At 34.3% G+C, this 19012-nt stretch overlaps 1 protein-coding gene across 8 annotated transcripts in view; it reads left to right on the top strand.

The window, feature by feature from the left end:
• LOC110372419 (latrophilin Cirl) overlaps positions 1-19012 on the top strand; it is a 278727-nt gene that overhangs the window by 115272 nt on the left and 144443 nt on the right. The window contains exon 2 of one of the 8 annotated variants that reach the window (XM_049849399.2): positions 18793-18843. The exons of the other annotated variants lie outside the window; for them this stretch is intronic. The gene's annotated coding sequence lies outside the window, so the exon portion shown is untranslated. The remainder of the gene's footprint in view (positions 1-18792; positions 18844-19012) is intronic. 8 annotated transcript variants of the gene reach the window in all.

Here is a 19012-nt window from a genome sequence, read left to right as displayed (position 1 = left end):
AAGTAGTAAGTAGTTGAGTGGCTCAGCCACAAGCTACTCAAATATTGCCAAAATAAGGTATTAGAAATCACCTGCCGGGGCTGCGGGATTGTTCGAAAGAGTTACCGCGGCCCTGATACATAAAGGGCTTAAGAAGGAACATGATGGGTTTTAGTCAGTAAGAGTCTCACACTCCCTCACGCTGCTAACCCAAAGCGGGAGGGGTCACTTAATGATTTGAGGAGATCAGATAGGCATTCGCTTCTTGTAAAACATTAGTACTCAGCTGCATCTAGTTAGACTGGAAGCTGACTCCAACATAGTTGGGAAAAGGCTACGCAGATGAAGGCATTAGAAACCGAATCTGAAATGAAACAACTATAACTAAACAACATTGGCTTTGACTATAAAGCCGAGCATACTATTCTAACACAAATGAAGGCTTATATGCGGCTTAAATCGATACTGCTAATACCATCGTAACGACAAATACCATTGAAATAGTTTGAATTTCTCGAACATTCGATATGTACGCCATATTTGTTACGTACCCAATCGATTGTAGCTTGATTGTATTTAATTACGAATATTGAAAAGGATTTCTGTAGCTAATCTAATATGGCGTATAGTTCAAATTGTTTTGGATTGTGGTTTGCCATTTCAATTGTTTTATTGTGTATTCTATGGCTTTGATTTATCGAATTATTACTAATTAATAATGATTCATTACACTTTACTATGAAATTAGTGAATAAAACAATATGCATTGATTTCAAGCTTAATCTACATGCTGATGTTAGAAAAATATATTTAAATAATATAAGTCCCGAGGTAACTATTTTGCCCTTCCGCGGCCTTAACCCGTCCTCAATAAAGGGCTGAGAGCTATATAAAACTGAGAGAATTTCTCACAGCTTAATAGTAGTTCCCGAGATTAGTAAGATAAAGCTAACAAACTTCAGCCTTATAATACTATAATTATACATTTTTACAAGAAATAAAATAAAAAGTCAAAATCAAATAAGTTATTTCATTTAGATCAAAAATATAAATAAGTTTGATTGCAGTTGCCCATTTCAAAGGTAGTTTCCTATGCCTGGCTTCCATAGTATGGTCACATACCAAGTCAAGTTCAAAAGCCAAACGAAAGACAAAAACTGCACACATATACCGTATCATTGTAATAGCAATATTTCATAACATTATCGCTAATGTAAGCCGCGTGGGTTCGTTTGTTCGCCCTCTTTCGCTTCCTAGCATTGTGTAGACGCTACACTCCACTGCCTTTGCTCCTATAAGCTTCTGCGTTTCTTGTAGGGCTACCAACAAACAATTTCTTACAAAAAAAAACTAATTTTTACCTTCGAAAAAAAACAACAGCCTGTATATGAAAAAAAAAAACATTCGTGATATACGAAGATAGAATAACAACACGCTGTATATCAGACAACTTTTTTTCTAGGATAAAGCAAAATGGAAAAAATCTGTTGTATGCGTAACAATGCTAGCTATTTATTCGATGCTGTACTTTTTCTGATATCATTTTCTTATTAATGATTGGAATAAAAATTGTATTTCACAATTATTCTACCTTCTATTGTTTTTTCCACGAGTCATTAGGGATACCGTGTTTAATTATACAGCTACTTGATAGCAATAGACTCACGAATTTACTACCTTTTTATTACCACTTAGACACGCTTCCACAACCAATATACCTTTTAATTACTGCTGTTACTAGATAAACCAGTGCATTACGGTACAAAGAGCCTTATCATCCACGAAGCCAGCTGCCCAAAAAACCGGTATTACTCTCACAATACTAAAAACACATCTAGCGTACACAAAAAAGGAAAGTGACAACCCTAGCTCCGCGTATGTTGTTTCGCACATAAATCCAGGGCTACCACGCGGGTCGGCTAGGTGTTTGATTTAGTACGCCGCGAGAATAATATTGCATTCCCCTGTTTTACCTGTATTCTGCTTACATATGATTTATAAAAACGTTTTTTGGGTGTGAATGGATGCCGTAAATATGATTTTCTGGAGTTTATGCGCCTTTATTTGGGGTAAAATGGTAGGATCGCTAAGTTTGTGAGCTCGTGTTTAACATAATATAGCGATAAGTTTCTGAAGTGTGACTAACGCGATTACACGTACTTTAAATTGATGACTTAATTAGATACTGTTTAATATGTTAAGTTTTGGTAAGATAGGGTAAGGTGGCTTGTCATGTATTTAGTAAGACGTATATTTTAATGAAGGGTCAAAATACATGTAGAGAGAACTTTTCTTTTATCGTAACCGCTTATTACAAGGCTTTATACATTGACAGCATTATCTGTGCTAATGCTCTTCTTTTCTGTTATCGACTATCATTTTGAGAATTAAGATTGGAGAATATTGCCAAATTCGATACACTTGGCAATCAGCTTGTATCTCCTTGTGGCTCCTCAACACATATGTATAGGTATTCAATCATTTCTTGGGACAACATTTACGATACCTTTGTTATTGCTAATGTTCATTACTGCTTATAATCTGTTGTTACACATAACCAGTAATAATTAGCGATAAAAATGCAGAGGTGTATTAAAACAATAAGATATATCACACCCACAAGAAAATCAACACCCAAACCATAACGCCTTCATAATTCCGTGTACCCATTATAAAAGTAATCAGATACCAACTAATACAATGGGTGGTCCATAACAACATTGTTTTAATTACGAAACGGCTAATGATTCTTCATAATACTGAATCAGTCAGATTTCTTTCTAAGAAACGCCAACAAAGTCCAACCTAACTTGATCCGTGGTAAAATTCGGAACTAAATAAAATGGTTGAAGATTTTGACAGCTGTCATCGACAGTGGCGCCATTTTAGTCGGCCATCTTGCAATGGTTGGTTGGTAATTCGGTGTCCCATTTCTCGGCTATGTGGATTATTTCGTGTTAGTAAACAAGTGTTTGGTTGCCTTTCTTGTTCGTATCAGTTTCATTTGCTTATTTATTTTGTACTTGAGCTTGAGAGGCTGGTTGTTAAACTGCGGTTGGTATGCTATCAAGTTTCAAGGTAAAGTTAGATGTGAATTGAAGGATATGCCAAAAGGTATTTTATGCTTTGGTTTGAGTTAATTATGATGATTGTTGTTCACACCAACATGGTTTCGGTAGCGACAACGCTTTCTAAGAATAACACTAAGTATATCTGTCGTCATCATCTGCATAGTCTTTTCCTAACTATGTTGGGGTCGGCTTGCAGTCTAACCAGATGCAGTTGAGTACCAGTGTTTTACGTGAAGCGACTGCCTATCTGACCTCCTCAACCCAGTTACCCGAGCAACCCATTGTCTGTTGGTGAGACTGGTTTTCAGACTTTCTGACTACCTGTACTTGGTGACTATCTGTGAAAGTATTTTTATAGCCAAGCTTTTCATAAATTACACTTTAAACAAGACCCAAAAACAAAAGCAATGACTGCATGAATTATAAAACTTAATTATAATTTTAACATTAACATTTTACTCCACATTTTAATATTAATTCTCGACTTGATTTATGTTGTAAGCTCCCCAACTATAATATACGCTACATGTACCTTTACATAAATTACAGCCGGCTCTTAGACTATTGCGTACTAGCACCTCATTTTATGAAAATTATGGTTTTTATATACGAAGCATTGTCTGGATCTCAATGAATTATTTTTATTTCCAATGAAATCTTTATTATAATTGATCTGTTGAGTACTGAACGGAACTTTTAATTATGACTTAAGTATTATGAATATAGTTATTAATTATGTGATTCTAGTACATACTATAATTAGGCATTGTGTTTCTCAGTTCTTCAATAGGAATTAAGAATTCATCGGTATTACAGGTTATTAAAAACTTGGAAGTTTCGTAGAAGTAAAGCTTTAGAAACTCTTCCATCGAATTTTATTATTTCATATTCCGATTAATCTTCAAAACTTTCATCCGTAGGTAATATTTTTTTACAACGACTTATGTTCTAGAAGCTTAAAAAACTTAATATTTTGTTCCTAACATACTACTAGCTTATATCCGCGGCTTCGCTCACAATCCCGTAGGTGCTGTACTTATTTCCGGGATAAGCTATTCACTCAAGATAGCGTAACTTTCTTAAAGCAAAAGTATTTTCAAAAAATCACTGCACTAGCGTCAAAATTTTCTTACTTCTTTAAAATCTGTAAAACAAGTTATTAAAACACTACTTATATCTTTTAGAAACTTAAGTAAGTAAATTAAGTAGCATACAGTTCGTCAAAGTTTCTTCAACATAAAAAATGCTATAAAAATATTATAAACATTTGTAGTATCTCGTCTAAAATATCAAACTATTCCTCGGCTGTCGATGTGTAATAATTAAATTCCATACATTGTTCTGGAATTGGCGATTTACCTGTGAATTCATTTGGTTACGACACGAACATTCTAGCTTGTCTTTCATAGGGCTGTCGCTTCTGATTTTCGATAATCATTTTGTGATTGGTTTTGAAGCTTATGGGTGCTCTTGTAATTAAATGGGGTGAAACTATGGCTTTGTTTTTAGATGACAATGTGTCTGTGGACACGTGTTATTGTTGTCTATGTTTAGGGGGTTTACAGATTACTCCTAAGCTTCAGCCTTTTTGTATGTAAACTGAAGCCGCTGCCGATGCGTAGTGTGTAAGGCCATATACATATACAGGAAGAAAGCTGGTAGCTAGTCCTATCTACCACAATTTATAAATTCTGGTCTATTCTGGTATACATAAGTACATTGACTTTAAGTAACTTTAACAAAATTAACTGTTATTAATATACCAACACCGATAGGCGCTGATAGATCGGTACCAGCTACCAGCTTTCCTTCTGTATACGGCTGGCTTTATAGAAAGTCCAAAAAACAGCCGATTTGAGGCCCACCCCTCTTTGTTAAGTCGGTTGAAAAAGAGCGGCAATATAATTCCAGAAATCTTCATTACTTACGGTATTTATTAAGATATCTAAAGCACTATAGGTACCTTATTTACTTGAAATTCCGTTATATTCTCTTTCCTAAAAGCTGCTTACAAAACCACGTTCAAATGCGCGTCGTGTTTGTTATCAAAATGGTTATGTTAAACAAATTAGTCGCTTTGTATTCGACTTTTTATTGGACCTACGGGACTTTATATCGTATTAGCAATTTTATTCCATGTAACAATTTAGAATTTATGATTAATTTCTCAGAAAATTAAATAGACCGATACTCATAGAGCGGAGTTATAGATATGGTTTTAAAGGGTGCCTATTTTCTTTGCATTGAATATGTTTTTATCAAATAGTAGACAAAATAATATTTGTATGTCTTTCTACTGTTAGACGGTGTAGACATATAAAATAGGAAATTGGCAAATGTTTAAGAGAATATCTCTGAACTAAGGGACTGTAAAAGTTTTAAGACGTACATAATATAACTACTTAAATACCACAGAAATTATATAGGTAAATAATCGACAAAAATATTTTATAATGGACCTAGTCCATTTTATATTTTTTTTAAGACTTCGCATGTTGCTAAACATTACATTTATTGGAATCAAAATCCAAAAGACGTATCAAATACAAAACAAGTCAAAGCGCATATAAAACCCAAACAAATGACCGCTCTCAACACGAAAAATTCCAACCAATTAGACATCAACTTAATCGAAGCGTACTAATTAATTTTTTAACTGTAGCAACACTGTAACAGTGTGTACGACTCCCCAGGGTTGTCAACTTCCACAATTTAGCGGACAAGTTGTTAGTCTGAACGCATAACATATTTACTGTTCCGAAATATTAATCCCGTCTGTAACGAACCGGCGATAGTTTGGCCGACAGCCGACATAGATTATGTGGTCGGACACGACACTTCTCTGACCCGGTTTAATGTGACCTATTAAGTGTTTAGTTGTGTTGTTCAATTCAATTTTGGGGGCATTATGTTGCAATTTTAAACTAATGATTAGTCAATTCCATTGCGTACTAATATAAAAGGAAAAAAAATTGTTTGTAATAGATAAACTTAAAAACTACTCAACCGATTTGAAAAAATATTCCACTATTGGAAAGCTACACGCTTCCCGAGTAAAATAGGCTTTTTATCCCGGTACGGTCAGTACCTACCTAGTCCCTACAGGACGCGAGTAAACCCGCGGGAAAACAGCAAGTGATCCAAACTAATATTATAAATGCGAAAGTAACTCTGTCTGTCTGTCTGTCTGTCTGTCTGTCTGTCTTTCTGTCTGTCTGTCTGTCTTTTCTTCACGCCTAAACTACTGAACCGATTTGTGTGAAATTTGGTACAGACATAGTTTGAAACTTGAAAAAGGACATAGGATAGTTTTTATTATAAAAAATAAAATAAAAATAAAATTATTCTGGACATATAGCGCCATCTATTGGTCAAAACAAAAATCTGCTGGTAGTCACTATTCCACGCGAACGAAGTTGCGGGCAAAAGCTAGTAAATAAGTATAATACAGTTCCAACAATAAGCTCATTAGATTCTAGAAAAACGCTACGATAAATGAGACCTCACCATATATCAATATAGTAATAAATCTATAAAAATAAGTGGTGAATAGACACTAAACCGAATAGCTATTTAATTAGGCACTTCTAAAAAGGTCGTGTAAAATGCAAAATAAGTCATAAAGTTTTTGTATTCACGTCTCAAATGTGCGAAGAACATTGTTTGATAGATTGGGTATGAATATAAGCTATAGAGCGCACCTGAGGACCTTTTTTTTAATAGTGTTCCGTCATAGGCCTTTTATGTACCAGGGCCGCGGTATCTCTTTCGAACAACCCGCAGCCCCGGCAGGCCTTGGCCCTACTGGGCCCCGCTGGGGGCACCTGAGGACCTAAAGTCAACGGGAACGCATTTTCGAAATATGCATCAATTAATTACACGATGTATAATAATGCAGTGCATAAAAAAACTCTTTACAAATGAAGAGAAATAACCTATCTATGTAGGTACTTACTGCAGTTATTATTTATTTAGACTCATTAGCAACATCATTCTTTTCAAACATGTCAATGTTACTACCACAATAAGCAATATAATTTAACTAAAGATACATCACTGTTAATTTTATCTACCAATAAACAGCTCCAAAACCCTTGTTTCACACCTTATCTAATTCTTTCTCGGTTACAAATAAATATTTCAGTGTTGCCCTTTCGCCTCACTAAATTAGTATTTTATTGACCGAGCTCGTTTTCAATTTTTATTGCTCTTTGCCAAATAGAAACGTATAAATCTTTTTGCTTTGATTTGCAGTTTATTGGTGTGTTGATAATTTAACTGGTTTTTAGTAGTTTTGGTTGCTAATAAGCTTTGAACAATCGGATTTTACCTATTTTGTTTTCAATGGATTATAATGATAACATTCGGCATTAATAGATCGAGTTCACAATAAGCACAGCATCTTATATAATTAACTAGCTTCTACCCGCGGTTACACCCGCGGCCCGGATGGTGTCAAAAACTATAGTGTCTTTCTCTCGGGTCTAAGCTACTTGCTCTCTAATTTCCTTAAGCGCTGATCCATTCTTGAGTTATAAAATGTGTTCCTAACACGACTTTTATATAGATACATGGATTAATTTCAAAATATTACATCGCTAATTTCGAAGTCGCGAAAACTATTCCATACTTAGCCATGCAAGGAAAAGGCCACTTCTGCTCTAAATAACCAAATCTTTGCCTTGAACAGGCTAGTATCACAGCAAAAGTTCATTTTACGCGTTCAAACTTAACCAAAATCACTATCTATTACACAGAGAGAGTAATCAAATTAAAATTTAACGCCACCAGCCTACAATTTGCGTAAAATTTAATTGGATCGACACTAGACATGTCATTCATGAAGTTCGTATTGTCAACTTTGGTTTATAGCATGTTTTGTATTGTTTGAAGTCTCTATTGCAGTTTTAATTATAGGTTTACGGAAAGGACTAATAAATTAGACTTATTTGTTTTTAGCGAGAATCTTGAAGCGCATTTTACAAGAGCTTCGAAAGAGATTGACTATTTGCGGATTACAATATCCTATCCGCTTTCTTCGATTGGTTATTGAAATTTGGCGTTAGCTTCATATAAAAGGGAGTGAAAAAAACACCTAAAGAAAAGTAAGATCAACTCAACTCAGAAGCCAAAAGTCCCATTTGTAATCACGGTAAACGAGCGTAACAGACAGTAAATTAAATGCACATAAAAATTAAATACTCTCACAGTCAAACTACATAATAATAGAGTTTTACCATACCATAACATTTTGGCACAGTACAATGAGAAAAATATTAAACGGTACATCTTTCGCACCTTTAAAAACCATAAAAATTTCCCACAACGTACAATTACGAAACGGGTAATATTTTTGCTTATGGCAACTCTAATTGCTGGTAAGAACTTTGAAAAATTGGCAACACTCGTTATTGGTAACTTATGACTTGGAATTATATGATGAAAGATTTGCTGTAATTGTAACTAATTTTAGTTTAAGACCAGTTTTTTAAATGAAGTGCTTTTGTTTAGCATAAAAATTTATCTCGTTTCTTTTTTGTTTGCAGCAGCTTAAACGTACCTGTTTAAGCTGCTGCTATTTCCACGTATTGAACAAGTAAGAAATACTCTCCCTTAAGTTTTTATTAATATGGATCAGAAATGTATTAGGCATACAAATTAAATACATAGAAGAAAACTGTAAAGATGTATATCAAAAGACATCATCGTCCGAGCCTTTTCCCAACCATGTTGGGGTCGGCTTCCAGTCTAACTGGATTTAGCTGAGTACCAGTGCTACCGTGTATATTAAAAACACAACCGTACTCAAAAATCCCAGTTCCCTTTATACTTATAATTTAAATATTAAAAGGTTATGCAACATTTAATTTCTTACCATAGGTTTTATAACCCATTGAAATCTCGTCTATGAAATATAACCGCGAAACTAAGCCATCACATAATGAACTTCACAAAATAACCCGTAACGGATTCAAATTCAATTACAATTTAACTTGTGACAATTCTACTGCAACTAATTCGATATTCTAAGTTATTGCCAAGTTATTGTTGTAGATGTTTTGCTTCGTCAAGCCAATCTAAGTTGCGTTGACAACAATTATAAGTTTCACCGCTTCCTGTCATTTTGTTTTAATGTCTGTTTAACTTAGACGTAACTTTGTATTCCGAGTTACATTCCGGCATTTTGTTTCTCTCAAGTATGTCACTTAACCCACTGGGGCTTTAAAACGATTCACTTGAAGTCCAACATCGCCTGATCTAGGTCAACAATTGTTTTCTCCGCATCCATCAACTTTTTTCATTACGTCAAAGTGCACAGTGGGCTGAACCACAGGTAACCTCGAAGCAAAAACTTGGTGTAAAATATTTCCATTTAAACGAGAACCAACAACACGTACGCGAAACTGCAAAGTGGTACAAAGGAGTAACGACTCTCGACAAAAGTTCAAACTAAAGAAATCACGTCTCGCGTAGTACTATTGTCACCTGCGTCCACTACCAAAAGTGCATTTCGAAGAAACTACCCTCGAAGCGTCGAGGGACTTAGCTTTAGCTTTATCTCAAACCTAAGGTAACTACGAATAGCCTTTCTTGCAAACAAATACACACCCGACCGTAAAAACTAAATTAAATTACCTTTACTTTGTCAAAAACAGAATATTACGTTGTCCACAAAAGTTGGCGAACAAAAATATCTTTCTGTTTATTGCTGTACCAAAAAATGTTCAAGTAGAACAATGTTTCAACCTGACAAACGTTTTTATGATTCAACAAGAGCATGCAGCTTAGCTTGCAGTCTCAGCGTTTTCTCCGTCGGAAAAACTTCAGCTAGAGATGGAATAGTAAATCTGGGCAGTCAGAGAGAGACAGCAGATGTCTGGAATAGAACAAGTTCGAAAATTTACGGGCTGACCGGACCGTCAGTTTTTTGGCCAACTACTATAGTGCTTTGCCACACTGGGCGTGTAAAATTCATGTAATTTAAAACTTTTGTTGAATTAGTGAGTTTTTGTACACCCGTGTGATTAATGTTACCTTCATACGGAAGGTAGAGGAGGGGGGCGGTGGAGGGAGAAAACTTTTGCTATTACTTTGAATGGATGTTTAAATTTCTCAATAAAAGTTCCTTGGCGGTTGTTTGGACTTGCATTGTGTATTTGATATTTTGACAGAGCATTTGGATCGAACTTTGTGTTTGGGAAGTTTTCGAAACCGCTTAATAAACGTCTGTGGAGCTTCGAATATATATGTAAAGTTCATACGTGAAACTTATTTATTGGTAGGCAACGCTTTATTTTGGGATTTATATTGTCTTTTGTTTGTGTAAGTTTGATTAGATCAGAGGTTTGTAGGCGTAAAGGTCGCGTGAACAATTGTTTATGAAATAAACAAAGGAGGATTTGGTATAATCTAAGTTACCAGTTTTGGAATTTACTTGATTTGGTGCGGAAAAATGTTGTTTAGCCGTTCACAAAAGTTCAAAAAAGCACAGTGGTTAAATATTACAAAATTTTACAAAAAAATTGAGTCACGTTCACGTTTATAATATTATTTAAAGGTTATAAACGACGACGTAAGGTTATTCGTGAATAAAATAAACATAATTTATCATACACTGCTGGCCAAAATTACATACCCACTGAGCCGCGGATTACATACCATTCAAAAAACAAAAGAGCTACCATATTTTGAACAATACATCTTACTTGACATTATTTAGGAGATAAATGGTGCTATCTGATAGCTATAGTCGCATGAGCAACGTTGCGATGTCCAGTTTTATCTCAACGACAAAGATGCAGCATCCCAGGCCATTTGTCAAGCTGACAACCTGGATACGTTGGTACGATCATTATGGATCTCGGCACGTGTATTTTGCACTGTAGTTTTAGAACTGTGACGTTTTTATTGCACTAGTGTGTAATATGTTCGCTTTAAAACGGTTATGCCATATTTTTTTTCGAAAATTTCTTTCATAACGCTTATCTTTTGGAGCGCAGCTGGGTTTTATTGAAACATATTTTCTTTGTTCTAACGGCATAATTTTATATCAAACATTTTTTGGAACAAAAGCTTAGAAAAATTCTTAAGATGACATTCCGAGCGATATTGATAAAAATGCCTATTTAATAAGAAAAAGACAATGCTTTTGTATAAATTTCTGAAAATCTTTAGTTCATTCAATAATTACTTAACTTTGAATTAACTTTGAGGTCAATTTGTAGACTTAAACATTAGCGAAGTATAAATTAGAATTCAGCTAATTGATATTTAACAAGTTTCACCCCCCTGTGTAATGTCACATTATACAGGCTGACTTTAAAAAGAACATGGATTAAATAATAATGAGTTACCTACATAAGACATACCTACTCGGAATTTGATATATGTATAATAAGTAATTCATTAAATTGCTAAAGATGAAGACAATATGTATTTGATTTTTAAGCACCGGTATTAATAAAGGCTTGATACGATATTTTAGTCAGAAATATCCACTTGTCTTCCAAAAAAATATGAGTCAACCTTTTAACAGAACTTAAGCAAACATATAAAAGATATTAGACGATAATACAGGGTGATGTACAGAGGCATATATTAAGTGCGGTTGGGTTTCCACCTGGGACGACTATGCTGGCTTCGAGCTCGTATTATATAATATTATATACCTACATGATAGTCTGTCGCTTAACAGTTTGTTACATACTTTATTATTTTATGTTGGACATGACACGGTATTGATGTTTTTCTTTCCATACTGTATTTTTTTATAAAGTTGTAGTTTTTTTGCAATGAAGTGTAAAGAAAAGTAAAGCGATACTAAAGGCAGTTTGCAATACTCTATCAGTCTGTTAATTTGATTGCTAGAGATAGAGTTTTGACTTTAACCCCATAGAAGTTATGTCAAATTAGTAGATAAATTAGTAGGTACGCAAAAAAAGGTAGAATATTGAGGGCAACCGTAAGTATACTTATCCTTTCATTTGTAATTTCTTAGTGGGATTTGGGGCATACCTTATTTATACAAAAATATTTTTTGTCTTATGTCACTTACTACATTATCCACATATGTATCTGTCTTATCATCTTAAAAATCCCAAACGACAAACACCTACTTACAACACGACATTATACCCTTCTACCCTTATTTTTGACCACTTTTACCGACCATACCAGTGACCAAAAGAGGGTACTCTATTAAATATTCTTATACGTTAGTAACGTTGTCCTGAGAGCTTACATAATTAAGGTCGGCCATTTTGTGTCATTAGTGTGCTTATAATGTTGCTACCTTTATTTTTATGTCTCTGTGTGAGAGGAGAATGGGTGTATGTTGTATGTTTTTGTGAGCAGCGGTTGGTAAATGTATGTGTATATTTTGATGTCTTGTTAGGTATGTTGGTATTTTTATGTAACAAGAATCTTATAAAGCTGAAGAGTTTATTGCTTTATTTGCTTGAACCAAGGAACTACTAGTCTCCATCATCTCTCGAGCCCTTTCCCATCTATGTAGTGTTCAGCTTTCAGTCTAACCGGCTGCAGCTGAGTACCAGTGTTTTACAAGGAGCGACTGCCTATCTGACCTCCTCAATCCAGTTACCCGGGAAACCCAATACCCCTTGGTAAGACTGGTTGTCAGACTCACCGGCTTCTGACTTAACGACTGCGAAAGATGTTCAATGACAGCTGGGACCTACATGGGACGAAACCGCTGGTTGAAGCTAGTACATATTAACACATCATTGTAGATTTTCTATACGTAATAATGCCAATTTAAACCACACCTGCAAAGCTTTTGTACCAAAGAATTTAATCACAAAGGTACTTAACTGAGGAATTTTCTAAAAGAAAATAATATTCTAATTTCCTAGCCATATCATTAGATTGTCAGATTAGTACAGTCATGCACAAAATAGCCGAGTCAGAACTGTGAATAGATGCAAGTTAATAATTGTCAATTATATGTCTATGGATATAATAAGACATAATTATTGTAAAATATCGGCTCTATGGCGAGATGAATCTATCTTTTAATTATGATATTGTATGGGATTGTTTAAGGGTATGGATTTCTTGTCGGATTTTTTTTTCTCGAGGTATGAATATGAGGGATAGGCCAAGGAAGAGATGGCGGGACGACATGGATGCCTACAACCCTGATTGGTGGGAGCACTCCAAAGATTGAGAGGTGTAGAGATAAAATGGAGAGGCTTTTGTCCAGCAGTGGGATAATTCAGGCTAAAAAAAAGTGTATACTTATTGGATTTTGATTGTCATCAATGTTTCTGTGGGTCAGATATATGGCCAGAATACATCCTTTACAAATTTCGAATGACTCGAATTGCATAAAAAAAGCATTAACAAAAGTTTGTAGATTTAAAAAAACATAAGCTTCAAACTTTGCCTTAACAAATAAAATGCAACGTAACGCACCATTGTATAACTAGTAAATTAGTTAACTATTAACTGTACAATATCGTTAGAAAAACAACTATTTGATATTAATTTTATTCTCACAAAAGTGATAGGTTTTAGGTGAATTGAAGAGTGATTGAAAAAACAGTTAACCGACAAGATGTGATTGACTTTTCAAATTGAGAAATAGCATATTAGATTTCGCGTTATTATACCGATAAGTACCTTTATGAGTACCGAAATAATTTATTTCTAAAAAAAAATCATCATCATCTGCCTAGCCTTTTCCCAACTATGTTGGGGTCGATTTCCAGTCTAACCTGATGCAATTGAGTACCAGTGTTTTACAAGGAGTGACATCAAAAGTGATCTTGTTAAAAATATAACTGGTCAACTGTAAAACGGATACCTACAGCATAATCTCCTTTTTTTTCAAAGTCGGCTAATGTCCTGGTCTGCATCACTAAGTAACAAAGACTGTAATCATACGGTAATTAAATGTCGACTGCGGATGCATGCTAGCATAAATCTTCAGGAATTACGTTAGGTGCAAGCGAAATGTAACTTTGAAATATGGCCGCGTTGTTAGTTGTAAAGTGTAGATAGCTCTGTGGAATTAGTTTAGGATTATTTAGCGTATGTTCTGGGGTTCGGGGTTGGGCGTGAACTTCTTTTAGACCATTTGGTGTTGGTTACATAAGTTAGTAAGTATCCTCATGCGTCATTAACTTATATCCTATACACAGTAGGTACAGTACCAAATATTTATTTTTGTATAAAAAACTTATGTAACCAAATATACTCAGTACAGTGTATAGGATATAAGTTAATAACGCATGAGGATACTGAAGTTGATTTTCATGATTGGAAGGAAAACTAAGAGACATTTTACCTATTACAACAAATATTGTCAAAAATTACCTTTTCTTAAGAAAAAAAGAGAAAGCAAAGCTATCCCTAGTACAGTCAGCAACAGCATACAACAAAAATAACCACACAATTCAACTTCAACAATTCAGCACATTACAGTCGTCGATATACATATACACTTTGGAAAACGTACCTTAGCGCATTACCCCCTCCCCTCCCCCCTCCGATTACGTTCAGGAACACTACCAATGATGGATAGCCGGAACTTTCCGGTGCTCCAACATTGCTGTAGCCGACTGTACCTAGGGCTGCCTGTTGAAATCATTAGACCGGAGCGCGGTATTGGAATGCACCTTTAGTATTAAATGAATGGGGCGTTTGTGAATTATATTGGTGAAGTATTTTGATGTGGATGTGTGGGTATGTGTTTATTATGTGTAAGGACAGACAAATGTTAGTATCTTTTGTATAATTGTGACATAGAGATATTTATTAGGCTTAACCTCCAAAAATATTAGGCCAAATCTTAAAAGTCTTCAATAGATAAAATCCTTGTCGATATGTTAGTTCGCCGTATATCACTGATGTAATACATATAGTATGCTGTAGGTATAATATATACGGTCGTGTTTATTGCAAAATATTTTTTGTCAATAAACAAACACATACAACATCAAACATAAAAGAGCGGGATCTAAAAAATGCTATTGAAATTTTAATGGAGAGTGCATGAATAGAATTCAAATATTTTTGTTGTTTGAAGCGTAGCATGTGAAATTATATGAATTCATTGTTTTTATTAACTTACTCGTAGGTATTTTTCAGATAAAAAGTAACCTTAGCCTCCCTAGAGAATTGATCCCTAACTCTGAAATATTTTTTCAAATCTGAACAGAAAGTTCCTGAAATAAGTGCGTTCATGCAAACATACAACTTTTTTTGTCATTAGGAAGGAATACCAAAATTGACCTAATTTATGTTAATAACAACTAACAGAATTAAAATAATTCCTGTAACTTAAAAACAAAAAAAAAGATTATTTTCATGAAAAAATACCCATTAAAAAAATTCTTACAATTCTCAGAAAATACTCTAGCATGGTAACCCTAATAACAGGTAGCTTCTTTGTACTTAAAATACGAGCGTTGTCGCTTATTGACGTTTTTCATATCCGTTTTGTAAATTTGCTGAAGATAATATGTTTTTTTTTCACTCTGTTTGCTCAATGAAAGTAGTTTTTCAGTGTTGCAGCTTTGTTTATGGGGAAATGGTGATTTATGCCTTTTTTGTGATTTACTTATATGTTATAAATAATAATATGGTTATAGTCAAGGTTAGGCGATGTAAGTACCCCTATTTTTTTTAAGTAGTTTTAGATTCAGAAATGTGGTAATGGAAATTAGTCAGTTTTAGAATCGCCAGTCAGTATCGAGTCGAGAGTATTTCCCTATGTTTTCTTGAAAACAATTTACTCAATTTATCACTACTTAAGGCTCAAATCTGTTGATACAATCAGATAGCGTCCTGTCAAGTTTCATCTGAATCCATTCAGCTATTTGCGATAGTCGCACCAAAAATCTTCAAGTACTTGCATAAGCCTGAGAAGGTCATTAATTCAAATTATTTTACCACGATTTAATAAAAAACAAGCCATTATGTAATCCAAAAAGCAAGTATTAAAAATAAACTAAGTGATTGCTTTAACTTAGGTAAAGTTACGCTGTTAACGCCCACGCCTTGTCCAAACTTTTTCACATGAAAAGTGTTTATTATCAAGAAATAAATTTTACCCGTATCCTCAATTATTTATAATTTTATACCTTAACCTTTGGGGTAATTAACTAAACTCGAAACACTCTGAAATCGTGACCTGACTTTAAGCTATATTCAAACGTACCTATTTCTGTGGCAAAAAAGTGTGACAGAAATTGAGTCGCGTTTCAGTCACTACTCGGCTGTTAATTAGTTTCTTCCATATTTTTTTATGTCTTTGTCTATTTACTTAAACATGATATCTTTACATTCCGTTCGCCATTTTGTCTGCGTGAATCTCAAAATTAATTCTAAATATAGGTTGAAAAACTACTCTACAGTACATTATGATAAGATTTTTAACAGCATTGATGCTGAAATATAAATTATACTTGAACAATATAACTTAAAATCGTTTCAAGCTCATCATTCAAACAAAGGAATTAATATAACGTAGATTCCCAAACAATTAAAAGGAATTCACCAGGCTTCATCCTTCAGACTTGCAAGAAATATGTCATAATTAAAATTCACGAGAAATCACTTGGAGCACCTGTAAAGTGCAATTCAAACAATTCGCATTCATCAGATCTACTATCTATATATAAAGGTAAAGAGTATATTTGTTTGTCTGTGTTCTGCAAATAAGCATTTCAATAAAACTACGCTTATTGGAAAATATCTTAAGTCACTATCCTATTAATCATCACCATAAGAACCTTAGTAGGGATGTTTGTTCCTCTTTCATGCAAAAAATACTAGATGGATTTCAATAAAATTCTGCAGTTATATACTGAATAATAGTACTCTCATGATTCAGGTTAAACCGATGGTGGAAGCTAGTATACTGTTACAGTATTTTTATCGTCCCACTGCTTTGCACAGGCCTCCTCTCACACGGAGAAGGATTGAGCATTAATCACCACACTGGCTCAATGTGGGTTGGTGATTTCAGACTATATAGTCCACGTCTCCTCAAGATGTTTTCCTTCACCTTTTTGTCAGCCATTGGTGTCCAAGATATCCCACCCAAAACAAAAATGTGAAAGACTGCCAAGTTCGATAATATGGGAACGCTTCGCCTATAAAAGAAGTGAGATCTGAATAAGTACCAAGTTCCATACACGCACCTCAGTTAAAAATAGTTACTTTTTAGTGATGTTACTTGGCAAGTTTTCACACACCTTGTTTAGACCTACTAAACGCAATGAATCAAGTATTTAATTCTTATAAAACTTGCCAAGTCACATCACTAAAAAGTAACTATTTTTAACTGAGGTGCGTGTATGGAACTTGGTACTTATTCAGATCTCACTTCTTTTATAGGCGAAGCGTTCCCATATTATCGAACTTGGCAGTCTTTCACATTTTTGTTTTGGGTGGGATTTCATTTATTTTTGTAAGGTTGTTTATTTTATTTTTTTTCTTATTATTAAGTTAGTTAAGGAAATGTCTCATTTATACTATCTTTCAGATTTTTGAATATGCACTATGTTTCTTACAAAGAAATGAACTAGATTAACTAAATGGACTAGATTTACCAACTGACTGACACGACATGTTATCATATATTATGTTCGTGGATCAAAGTTACACATTCGTTATTTTCGAAAGTGACTCACATTTGGCCGTTTTCAGATTTTTACTTTACTTTGACTAAATACAAACCTTTGTAATGAATTTTAGATCGGTACGACCATTCGAAGATATATTATATAAAATAAATTTAGTTCGTTTTAGTTCCTTAGGGGTATAAATTTACACCTTCATTATTTTGAAACCGACTCACACTTGGCCATTTTCAGATTTTTCCCTTTACCTTGACATAAAGACCTACCTCCATGCCAAATTTCAAGTCAATACGACCATTGGAAGTGGTCTAGGTTTTTGATGAGTGAGTCAGTCAGTCAGTCAGTCAGTGTATAGTAAAAATAGCGATTTTCTGACGTCAATATCTCAAGACCTACAATAGGTACATTCATGAAATTTTGTATTTTAGATAAGTGAGAGGGTCTCAACAGATATTAGAAATTTGATATGCGTAAATAAAATAGATTTTGAGTTATAGGGGGGTCGAATTTGGCCCGAAATGGTTCGTGTAATATAACCCACGGCCGGTGTGTCGCTTTTTTTGCTCGAACTTGGCGGACACACTGCCGTGTGTCTAGATACTTAGAAAGTACTTGTATAGGCATAACAATTTTCTATAACCGAGCCTAAAGCAAAAAAGTGTCGCTTTAAGTATCGTGAGTAAAGCGGGTAAAACCCGGAGTCGAAGTTAGTAGTTAATTAGTTGCGTAATAACATAATCGTGGCATGATTACAATGCATTAGCTCTCAGATGGCCGATTGGAAAAATTGTAACACATAATGTTTTAATAACGTAATTGTGTGCACGTTGCAACGTGTAGCATGCATTTCCTTGCAGTTTCTATTGTATGAATAACTGACTTATTTAGGTACTTACACACTACTTCCCACACATGGATAAGAAGTAGCTTGTATGGTATTCTGATATGTAAGCTATATGGCTGGCAAGTTTTGTCATCGTGGTTCAGATAAATTGTCAAAAATGCAATATGTACGAGTATGTTCTATCTCCGTGTTTGTGCATAATTTTAGTGGATTCTTCCATTTTTGTTTTATTTATCACTAACAAAGTTGTTTGTCAAATGTTTAATCATAGATTTTTTTTGTCTTTCAGGTAACTGTCAACAATACCTACTTCTATAAACATCGTCTCGGACAAGAAATTGTAAGTCATATGTTTATATGTAAATTAAATACTTGTAACATTAAGCTGAAGATTTTGCTTGAACACGCTAATCTCAAACTACTGGACCCTGGAGCCCATTTACAGAAAGCGGTTATAAGCTCTTGATCTAGTTCTAAGAGTGGTCTTTGTCGTTTTAGTGAAAAATAAT

Source organism: Helicoverpa armigera, chromosome 26, assembly GCF_030705265.1.
Source record: "Helicoverpa armigera isolate CAAS_96S chromosome 26, ASM3070526v1, whole genome shotgun sequence".
NCBI classification, from domain to species: domain Eukaryota; kingdom Metazoa; phylum Arthropoda; class Insecta; order Lepidoptera; family Noctuidae; genus Helicoverpa; species Helicoverpa armigera.
Note: the sequence above shows the minus strand (reverse complement) of the source record. Positions and strands in the feature narration are given on the sequence as shown.